This window comes from Pinus tabuliformis, chromosome 5_2 (assembly GCF_031772625.1).
Source record: "Pinus tabuliformis cultivar Carrire ecotype Pingquan chromosome 5_2, CPIR1, whole genome shotgun sequence".
In the NCBI taxonomy this organism is placed as follows: domain Eukaryota; kingdom Viridiplantae; phylum Streptophyta; class Pinopsida; order Pinales; family Pinaceae; genus Pinus; species Pinus tabuliformis.
In genome coordinates this window covers 737,218,105-737,230,750 of record NC_142306.1, presented here as the reverse complement: position 1 = coordinate 737,230,750, position 12,646 = coordinate 737,218,105, and positions in this window count along the sequence as shown.

The following is a 12,646-nucleotide window of genomic DNA, read 5'->3' as shown; positions in this document are numbered from 1 at the left end:
AGTTCATAACTCAAAAGGAGTCTTTTGAACAGCTTTACTAGGAACCCTATTCAACAAATAATTAGCGGTTTTGAGAGCATACGACCACAAATTCTTAGGTAGTGTAGAATCTGACATCATACTCCTAATCATATCTATTAACGTCCTATTGCGCCTTTCTACTACACCATTTTGTTGTGGTGTACCTGGCATTGTGTATTGCGCACATATGCCATGACTTTCGAGGAATTTTGCAAATGGACCTGGACACTGGCCTGACTCATTATATTTACCATAATATTCACCACCTCTATCAGACCTTATGATTTTCACCTTTTTATCTAATTGCCTCTCAACTTCCTTTACAAACGTCTCAAGGACATTCACAGATTGAGATTTTTCATGAAGCAAATAGACATAACCATAACGGGAAAAATCGTCAATAAAAGTGATGAAATACTTTTCTCCATTAAAGGTTGGAGTGTCCATAGGTCCGCAAATATCAGTGTGTATTATTTCAAGAAGCTGGCTGCTTCTAGTGGCTCCTTTCTTATTATGTTTGGTTTGTTTACCTTTAATACAATCCACACATAATTCTAGATCACTAAAGTCCAAATTTGACAAAATTTCATTACTTACTAATCTCATCATTCTTTCTTTGGATATATGACCTAGTCTTTTATGCCACAAGAAAGCAGAATTTTCATTCACCATACTACGTTTACATCCAACATTATTTACTACATTCAACAAGGAATTCGCATAAGTGTCATTCAATTTCAATTTATATAAACCATCAATTAGAATACCAGAACCAACATTATCAGTATTCTTATATAAATCAAAACAGCCAGATCCAAACATACATCTAAAACCAGAATTATCCAACTTACTTACGGAAATAAGGTTTCTAGATAATGAAGGTACATAAAGGGTATTGTATAAGTCTAATACATATCCACTTTCTACAATTAGACGATAAGTCCCAATGCCTTCAATTGAAGATTTCATTTCGTTTCCCATAAAGAGAAAACGATCTTCATTTGGATTTATGGTTCGGATCATAAGAAATCCCTGCATATTATTGGAAACATGAGTTGTAGCACCAGTATCAAGCCACCATGTATTAATGGGAACTTTAACTAAATTTGATTCAAAACATACGAAAGATAGATAATTACCTTTCTTTTCAAACCAAGCTTTCCTTTTCGGACAGTCACTTTGATAATGTCCTTTCTTTTTACAGAAATGACATTGAACATCCTTTAGTTCCTTCTTTTCCTTATCATTCCCATTCTTAGCAGGTGCCTTTTGCTTCTTGAAATGACTTGATTTTCTTTTCTTTTCTTTACCAGCTTTATTACTCACAAAACTTACTGAGTGATTCACTTGATTTTTCAAACGTCCTTCTTCCTGAACAAGTCTACTGGCCAATTCATTAACATTCCACTTATCCTTTATAATGTTATAGTTAATCTGAAAAGGTCCATATTCAGAAGGTAGCGAGTTCAGGATGAACTGGACAAGAAAAGAATCCTCTACTGTAAGTCCCAGGGAGTTTAACCTTGCTGCAAGATTAGTCATCTCTATAATGTGCTCTTGCATAGTTCGGGACCCATCAAACTTCATGGTCGTGAGTTCTGCCATAAGAGTACCAGCGAGTGACTTATCAGCTGAATGAAAACGCTCTTCCACAGACTGCATATATTCCTTAGCACTTTCTGTTTGTGGAATTGTTGACTTGATGTTGTTAGCAACAGTCATCTTAATAAACATAAGGCTCAATCTGTTACTACGTTCCCATGCCTTATGGTGTGATTTTTCTGCCTCAGTACTATCTTTTGTAAGAGCAGCAGGTTTATCCTCAAGGAGTGCCAAGTCAAGATCCTGAACACCTAAATGGAAATTGACTTGTTCTCTCCATTCAGAAAAATTAACACCAGTGAACAATGTAACAGATGAAGCATGTGTATTCATGGGAACTTCTGCAAATTAGAAATGAAATAACTATAAGCTCATAACTAACGCGATTCAGATGTAGACATAATAGTATAAAATAGCACTCCTTTGGGTAGATACTATCCTATACTTAACATAATTAAATACCAAAACATAAGTAGGTAACAAATATGTTCAATTAAATAGAACTGACATCTTTAGATGATCAATATTTATTTAATCAAAATATCTATTAAACCTCATCATGTCAACTAGTTATAGAACAAGACTTTCCTTTGGGTAAGCTCTCAGGTTCTATCATTAGTGACGCCAGTGTTAATTGGTATTATTATAACTGGCAATTTCTATCAATAATCATTATGTCACTTATGCACTAAATGATTATTCTGATTTTGACCACTTTGGTGATTAACAAAATCATAAATCTCATGTGCATAAATGATTTATAACACATACTTTATGCAAAACAATCAGTCACAGAATAATTATCTCATGAGCCAAAATGTCTTTATAAAACACTTTCCGCTCTTGGTTTTTAATACAGGGAATGCAGGAAACTATTGGGACCTTGCCCCCAATCTCTTAAATGAATTTTTCATCTCATGAGCCAAGAACCTTAGGCCACTAATCGAAAACGAAAGTTTACCAAAGCCAGCGATAATGCAAAGCACCCACAGTAGCAGCCCACAATAGGTTGCACAATACACAGTGTAAACATGGGTAAAATGGTTATTAAAAAAAAAAATGATATTGTACCACAAATGTGGGATATTAGTTTCAAAGCAAGTATATACAATGTGCCGATTTCATAATAAAAAATATGCAACCGCTGGATCAAACTCGCTAACAAAAAACTATTATTGTTTGAAAAGCCCAAAGAAAGGGCATTTAAACACTATTAAAGCCAACCAAAGAGCTTAATCGAGATGTATTAAGGTGACAGGCTCTTGATATATACGTTGATTTCAATGGTACCGATTACTGTGGATAATGCTCCACATAACACCATTTTGAAGTTGGCTTCCTAGGGGGCCGAAGGTCGTATTACACCCTTGTAAATTGGACGTGTTATTGGTATAATTAAGCCTGACAGTCCTAAAGCCACTTGCTTCTTCAACTCCGTTATGCAGAATTTGCTTGCGGTGGATTTGTTTCGTGATCATTTCATGAAACCCCCACAATTTCCCGAAGGCTCAATCACATGAGTAAATTACAGAACAGATCAATTGCAATCATAGGAAATATTCAGTTATTGATTGGTGGCTCCGATACCAAATGTAAAATTTGCATTAACAGCCCAAAGATCATCAATACCAAATATTTCACATTCAGAACTTAATATGTTGTTTAAGATGACATACCTTGACTAACAGCGGAAGATGTAATGGCTGCCATCTTCTGTCTTCTGTCTTCTTCTCAGAATTCGGTTTCTCTCCTCTTGCCCTCACTTCCTTTATGTGTTTCTTGATGAAGAAGAATACAACTCTTGTGTGGGAGAGAGAGGACCCAATCCTTTATATATTATTTAACTCTAATCTGGTACGTCCATCATATACCAATTCAACGCTTAAGATCTAATGCTTTAGATTAGAAACTGCTTTAAGATAAGATCTAAATGCTTTAAGATTAGATCGGGTCACATTAAGATTAGAAACTGCTTTAACGTTAAAAGCATTTGTTGTTTCCAATAGCAGATTTCTAACAATAAACATATATACAATATATTATAACAATTTTCACGAAGACTAAGTTCTACAATTTATACTAAACTTATATAAACTTACAGAAACTAAGTATCTTATTATTTGTATAACCATCTAAGTTTGAAGATACTTATCTGCAATATTGTAAGCATGTACTTCTTTATTTATTTTTCCAAAAAGCAATGTCGTTCCTCCCTGCCATGAGATTTGTCACGAACCAATCTCCCCCCGTGCCCTTCTCGCAACCAGGGTAGGATGTAACAACACAGAACTAGTTCTTCGGCGACTACTTGGTGATTAACCAGACTTAGTCCAGCTAGCTTTTCTGAATCTGTCTAGCTCTTCAACACAGATCACTGATACGCAGAAAGCCAAGACACACAAAGTTGAGCAGCAACAACAAGAGCGCACAGAAAGCGGAGCAGCATCAAAAAGACACTGAGCACAACAGTCTAGACTGAAAAAATGATGCAGAAAAGGCTGAAAAATGATGCAGAGAAGGCACTGGTAAGAAATGCTTAATTCTTAACCTAGGCTACCTCTAAATGCCGCATGCATCAATATTTTAAATGCCCAACCACTCCATTGAAATGTAATTAAATGGGCAGACAAAAATAAATAGTGTAATAGTGCCCAAAATGTCTTCGTCGCGGAAATGTCACTCGTATGAAATCACTGCAAAAAATATGGATTATGAGCTGGACTAAGGAGGACAACTTCTGGAAAGCTTGTTCGTACAATTTTGCGATGATTTCTCAATAAGACTAAGAGCTTAATAGCCAATTAGATTGAGGAAAAATAAAATAATTTATTTAAAAAAAATTAATTAGTTTCCAAATGTTAACTTTAATCATTATGATTTAATTTTTAGTCAAACTTAAACTAATTGGCAGTTAAAAAAATTGAACGTGTAATGCTTGCCCTACGACGGGGATAATAATATAAATAACACAACAAGACGAGGATAATAATATAAATAACACAACAATTCCACTTGGGAATAATAAGATAATAATATGCAAATATTACCACCTATAATAAATATCTACAATCTTCAACATTTTTCGTTCGATGAAAAAAATAAGTGAGGCAACTGGTAGTAGTAATTCCGAACATGTTATAGAAGAGGTGGATGTTTAGGCCAAGTACAAGCCTATCCAATCTTCAACATTTTTCGTTCGATGAAAAAAAATGAGGCAACTGGTAGTAGTAATTCCAAACATGATATAGAAGAGGTGGACGTTTAGGCCAAGTACGAGTCTATCCAAACTAAATTGTGAAATGGTGCTTCAGTGTCAAAGGATGAGTACACTACTAAGGTTGTGGAATGCTTGCTAGTCTTGGCGAATGTACAAGGGACACATTCTTGATCAAAGAATAGTGACTTCAAGGTTGAATAAACATAGGTTGATGGGATACTCAATAATAAAGGATGATTATAAGTCAAGCAAATGGATTGTAGTTCTTAAGGAGATGGAAAACACTAAGCCAGCGCAATAGCATGGAGATTGTTGAACAACACCAAGCAAGGTAAGCCATTGACTCTACTGATTTCTTTGTTTATTGTTTACTGTCAAGCTTCTTGGTTTGGGTAGAAAGTTGAGGTTAAACAAACTCTACCCCAATTTGTATCTTGGTCAAGATTGTTGCTCTAGGGAGGCAACAATCCAATCCCTACAAGGGAAAATGAAGGAGACAACATAAAAATAAAGAAAGCAACCTGAGGAAGTGTTTCTTTCACTCTAAGTTCCCCCAATCAATCAAAATTGAATTGGAAGAAATGGAAGGAAAAATAAAAGAGATTGAATTTGTATACAAAACAAGTCCAAGAGAAATTGAAAGGATGGGTTCAAGATCCAAGTTTTTCAAAAACCCCTACAATGAAATTTTTACGTGTCACCAAAACCCACTTGCTAATGAAAGCCTTAGTAGCCATTCTGCTTAAAATTGAATTGCTAGACTAAAAAATCGAAGCATTACACTAAGCTATGTTTGATATTAGAATTGTTCTCTTTCACATTATAAATGAAAAGGATGCCATTAACCATAAAGGTCCCATGACTCCCCTAGAACACAAGCGAGGACCATTTCTCTATATGGAAACTCCCAAACGTTGGGTACAACTTAAGACAATAGGGAGGAACAAAAGCCAACAAACCATCCTATGGATTACATGATCATCCTAACCCCTTTTCTCTAGTTTCAAAATGATCTCTTGCTCCATAATTTACATTTGAAACTATAACATGACAATAAAGGCTACTATTAAGCTATAAGACCCAGTTTCTGTTGAAAAGTATAACTAAGTTTGGTCTTCATAATGACATGTAATTATGTAATTATGATTTTATGTAATGAGATGTAAAGAAGCAAAATAAAATTATTGTATTGCTTGCTTCATGGGTTTTATGAGCAGTAGATTTTATTTTTGAGTAAAGAGTCCCATTAAGAGTCTTTAGGAATTATTTGTCATCTAGTCATAGAATATTAGTCATTGTCATGTAATGAAGTCATGTTACACTTTGTAAAAGGTCAAACTTTTCTATGTAAAGTATCCTTCCAGACCTTGTCACTTATCATCTTCAAGTCAGCCTACAACAATGGAAGAACTTGTTAGAAGAAGTCAGTTTAACCACTAGTGATCATGTTACCGTAAAGGACATGTGTTGAGGTGTATATATAGCCACACTTGGCCTCACTTAGAGGCAAGCAACTCGACAAGGATTCGGTGAAGAAGTACGAAGAAGAGGCCACAAAGAAGAAGTGATAAGAAGGATTCTTTTGGACATTATGAAGGAGAGTTTCTTCCGGGCAATCAAAAGAGAGTTTCTTTTGGGCATAGTGAAGGAGAAGTTTCTTCTGGGGTTAGCGAAGGAGAGTTTCTTCTGGGGTCAGTGAAGGAAGGATTCTTTTGGGATACTTGTTCTGGGTGACCGAGCTAGAGATCAAGATCATGGAGACTGAGACTCTCTAGCTGAGAAGAATCAGTGTGAAGGATAGAGACCGAGTTTCTTTAGGAGCTGAGGAAAGCAGTTCGAGATCAAGAAGAAAGTCGAGGGAAATCGAAGGAGATTTTCTTTTGGGCATAGCGAAGGAGAAGTTTCTTCTGGGGTTAGCGAATGACAGTTTCTTCTGGAGTAAGCGAAGGAAGGATTCTTCTGGGATACTTGTTCTAGGTGACCGAGCTAGAGGTCAAGATCATGGAGACCGAGACTCTCTAGAAGCTGAGAAGAAGCAGTGTGAAGGATAGAGACCGAGTTTCTCTAGGAGCTGAGGAAAGCAGTTCGAGATCAAGAAAAAAGTCGAGAAAGGGAAGAAGCAGAGCATTAAGGTTAGTGACAAGTTTCTTAGGAGGATACTAGAGTCAAGGGTCTTTGTCATGGTCTTGGTACTCACCAATTGAAGATCTAGAAGAAAAATTTTGATCGGATTTTCCTCTCAAGAGGTGAGAAGTTTTTGCCTTCGCTGACAAGCTTACATACTGTGTCACTTGTCTTTTATTGTGCATATTGGTAATTATCTTAATGAAAAGAACACAATAATAACATAACGAAGAAAAGAGTATAAGCTAAGAAATAAAAGTATATCACAAGCAATTATCAAGCAAAGAAATCTTTTAACTATCCATGCCGTGGATTTCTCAACATGGTATCAGAGCTAAAGCGTTGAAGTTAAGAAGGGGCATTCAAGCAAGTAGACACAAGAAAATCGAGCTTCAAAGAAGGATCAAAGCAAGTCAAAGAACACCAAGCAAGATCTTCATCATACCAAAACCCTAGATCGAAAAAATATACTCTAACAAGAGTCTTGAAATTATCTTCAAGAAGGAAGCAAGAAGAAAGGCCGAAACCCAAGAAGAACTTTTGAGATCATCACTCATACCTCATCAAAGGAGTGGAAGCTCTTCAAAACTAAGGAACGCTAGATCGAAAAGCAATCTTCTCTTTACTGAAGCAAGGATTTCATTTGGAAGATCATCCTAAAGAAGGCAATCTTTCCTCGTCGAAGTAAGAACCTTCTTAAAAGGATCATTTGAAGCAACAAGTTCGTCATCATTATCAAGTTGAAGATTATATCTTCAACTATACCTTTTTCTTATAATCTAATATAGTAAAAATGACTTCATGTTTCAAGGAGAACCATAAGTTGGTTGGGCTATCAAACTTCCTTGTATGGAAAAGAATGATAGACATGGTCCTCGAAGTAAATGAAGTGATTGATCATGTCCATGGAAAGGTCTCCAAGTCATCCAAAGAACCAGCGTTATCTAAATAAATGGAAAGGGATCTAAAGGCTCAAAAGATTCTTAAAGAATCTATCAAAAATCCTCTCATTTCCTATGTATCCGAGTTAGAGACATCTAAAGAGATATATGATGAGCTGGTAGAACTTTTCTCTAAAAGCACGATAGAAAAGACCATATCACTTAGATCTGATCTATATAAATTGAAGGTGTCAAAGGATGAAGGGATATATTCATGCCTTTCAAAAGTATCTCAAATAAAAGGTCAATTACAAGATCTAGGAGAGATGGTATCTGATAAAGAAATTATCTTCGTTATTCTAAATGCATTCACTGATGAACAAAGTAACCTCATATCTACTAAAGAAGAGGAAGTTATCTCATTCATCAAATTATGGTCTCTATGATAAGCAGAAAAAGACAGATTGAAGAAAGAAAGGGACAAAAGAGGAGATAAAAGGGATCAATTAGTGACAAAAAGAAAAAGGAAATTTGGAAAGTTTGGTCCTCAAAAGAAAAGGAAGAACATGGTTAAGGTAAGATGCTATGGATGTCAAGTACTTGGGCACTATAGAAGAAATTGTCCTAAACATAAAAAGGACAGGAGAGATAGGGAAGACGCCGATATCACTGAGGAAATGAAAGAACCTGAGACAAAGCTTAAGAAGTAAAAGATCTCTACTATCACTGAGATGATTTCCTTCACTAGAAGGTATTTTCCACTTGTAATTTATAAATAGGAAGCAGTGTAAATCAGATAGGATGCATCAGATTAGAAAATAGCATCGTGATAAAAGCATTAAAAGGAAGAGCTCTTGACATGGGAAGCAAAAAGAATGTTTGGAATAAATTCTAAAGAATAAGAGCTCTTGGAAACCTCATTGAACTCAAATAATACTTATAGAAAGAAGTAGAGGTTATCATCGACTGGGATCATCATACAATAACCATTAAAGAAACATACATTGGGTGAGGATATGAAAGATCCTCAAGTTTCTCCGATGGAATCCTTATCAAATAATTCATTGATCTAGAAAGAAGGCAAGTGTTTCATCAAGAATTCCAACTCATGGGATTCAAGGGATGATAGTATGGTGACATAACAGTGAAGCGGGATAAAACTCATTCATTCAAAGGAAGCTGCTACAGGAAGTCTGGATGACCCAAAGGAAAGATGAGGTATGTATGCCTATATAGATTACTATGAAAGTCATGTCATATGGTTGCAGGTAATATGGATCACCAGTTCCATCTTGGGAAACATAATTAAAGAAAAATGGGATCTCCTCCTCTAAAAGATCGCAAAAAAGCATAAGTCACACTAGATGAAATCAACATAATATGTTCTCATATGAATCATGAGGAAGCTGACTACAACTAAGAAACTCTAATTGGAAGCCCCTAAGACTGAAGTGTGTGAAAAGAAAAGGAGATCGTAATATATGCAACAAACGAATAAGGCATTCAACATTCGAGACCAAGAAGAGTTTACTGGAATATCTCCAAGAAAGATATGAAGACTCTGATGAGAGTCGGAAAAAGATGGAGACCCTTAACAACGGATATCTTTGGGAGATGTGTCAAGATGTATGCAAGATGTTGATACTTACATGAAGATGTCATGATAATAGACCAACACAAAGGCAATTTTGATTCAAGTGTTCATTTTGTATTTTGAAGTAATATCTAGATGGGCTTATGTAGCACTGTCAAAGGGAAGATCTATGGATGACTTCCAGGAAGACCATATAAAAGGATGTAAGATCCTTCCAAAAATATGGCATGAAGAAAGCAACATAACATGAAGCAAAGCCAGATGGAAAAACCAATGAATCACTTTCTAATGAAAGGAATGAGGACATGACTGACTCGTGAACGAAAGTGATGGATGGCTTGTGCCCTATGAAGAAGTCCCAAAAGATGAAGACTCCATAACGAAGAATAAATTCATGACATGAAAGGAAGGAGTTCTTCAAGCAGTTGGTTGTTCCATGATCTCCACATGAGGAGTTGTTGCAGGTCCCTAATTAAAAGGGAGTCTGCAAAGAAGTTTCTTACTTGGAAGAAACTTGGAAATGCTTAAGCCAAGAAGGAGGTTAGGTACATTCCTTTTGTAGAAATGAGTACATTCCTTTATTGGAATATGTCCTCCCTACCTGAGAGGGAGAGATAGACACATCATTTTGGTCTTCACCTAGGAAGATGGAATGGAAGATTGGGTAATTATTTGGAATTTGATACTCTTTGAGAATGAGATAAGGCATCCAATAGAAGAGTAGTCGTGGAGGAACGATATTCTTTGAAGGCTAGGGAGTCCAAGATAAGAATAGCCTTCATGGAACACACCCTAAGTACCCAAGTAAATCATTGGTCTTGCCAGCATTGAACTCAGATCTTGTGGAGAGATGGAGTTGTTAGTCAAGGCCTAACTATGTGACAACGTTGTTTGATATGATGCTCTATACAAATGAGTTACCAATTTGAATTTTTCTTATGACAAATTCTTCAAATTGAAAATGATCAAGTACCATTATAAATACCTCCCTAGTTAAGAGAGTGTTGAAAAGTGTAACTAAGTTCAGTCTTCATAATGACATGTAATTATGATTTTATGTAATGAGATGTAAAGAAGCAAAATAAAATTATTGTATTGCTTGCTTCATGGGTTTCATGAGCAATAGATTTTATTTTTCGAGTAAAGACTCCCATTGAGAGTCTTTAGAAATTATTTGTCATCTAGTCATAAAATATTAGAGTCATTGTCATGTAATGAAATCATGTTACATTTTGTAAAAGTTCAAACTTGTCTATGTAAAGTATCCTCCAAAACCTTGTCACTTATCGTCTTCAAGTCAGCCTACAATGACAAAAGAACTTGCTAGAAGAAGTCGTCCTAACCACTAGTGATTGTGTCGGCCTAAAGGACATGTGTTGAGGTCTATATATAGCCACACTCAACCTCACTTAGAGGCAAGCAACTCAATAACGATTTGGTGAAAAAAAAAAGTACGACAAATAAGCCACAAAGAAATAAGAAGGATTCTTCTAGACATTACAAAGGAGAGTTTCTTCTGAGCAAGTGAAGGAGAGTTTTTTTTTCTGGGCATAGCAAAAGAGAATTTTTTTCGGGTTAGCAAAGAAGAGTTTCTTTTGGAGTCAACGAATGAAGGATTCTTCTGAGATACTTGCTCTATGTTAGGCCCCTATACTACTAGTGTAACCCCTTATTGTTATTAGTACAACCCACTTATTATATTGTTGTACCCATGTAGTGCCCATATTGTTACTCTTGTGCCCCATAGAAGCCCACTATTGTTATTATTGTGCCCTTACATTATTATTGTTATGTCGGCTCTGATTATGTTATGACTCCTTAGACTCATATATATAGAAATGAGGTATTTTCATTTGTATCATCCAATAATTGTTCATTTATGTAATGTAAAGGAGGTTGCCCCCTCGAAGAGGCTGAATTCTAAGGCGTTGATCTATCTTTTCTTGAGCTGGTTTCATAACATTTTGTATCAGAGCTTTGGATTTTAGGGTTTCGCTGCTCCTAACAGGTCATCGTGGCATTTTCACTATAACTTTTTTTCTGTGACGTTTCAGAAGTCGCAAAAAAAACCCATTTGAGAAAAAATTGCGCTGAACCTTGGGTCTGAATTTCAGAGCTTTTCGCGCGATATTTGCGGAGATATGATTTGAGGAAGTTGGTCTTTTTGCAAACTCCTTAATTACATTCAAAACAGGTGACCTGCGGAAAATTGTCATAACTTTCTCTCTAAGGATCGAATTGAAATTTCGTAAGAAGGTATAGAAAGAGGACAGACTATAGTTTTTTGTATACATTTTTCAAATCCAAAGGTCGAAACAGTGACACGTGGCACTTCATACAAATTTCCTCTTCTGGAAAGGTCTATAATCAGGTCATCTTGGGAGATTGTGCATAACTTTTTCTTGGAGAATCCAATTTGCATCAGACTGATGGCATTGGAAAGAGGACACGGAGGGCTACTACAGGTAGCAATTTCAGAGCTTAAATATCTGAAAGTACAGAGTTATAGTCGTTTCAAGATCGAGACCCTAAAATCAAAAAAAAACAAGAGGAGGAAGTTTGATGGCAAGGATCCAGTAAATTGGATACTTTAGATGGAGCAATATTTTGATCTACATGGTGTACCACTGTTACAAAAAGTATGTATTGCATCTTCATATTTAGAACCGGATCAATTTTTATGGTATAAAGGGCTTTGTTCTCGTAAACAACTTGTTACGTGGTCAATTCTCATGGAGGAAAAGATAGCACATTATGAGGATACAAGGAGCAACACCTTTTTTGGAGCAACACCACAACAATTGGAAAGAGTAAAAGGGCTTTGTGACATATTGGAAAGTAAAATTATGGCAACAAGGAAGTCTACCCCTCATAACTATAAAGATGGAAATGTTGTTTCTCCTAGCCTTCCACAACCTACAAGGGTTACACCACAACAATTGAAAAATAAAAAAAAAATAAAAAAAATAGAAAAAAAAAAGGGGGAGCTTTGTTACAATTGTGATAACAAATGCACTAAACGTCATAAGTGTGCTGAGAAGAAATTATTTTACATAGAGTATGAAGAGGAGGAAGAAAATGATCAAGAAACATCAAAAAAAGAGGATATATGCCAGGACCCAACCCCCAGAGAAAGAAGAAATGAATCAGAACATATCTTGTAAACTATTGGCAAGAATGACCACTCCTCAAACTCTCAAGATAGAA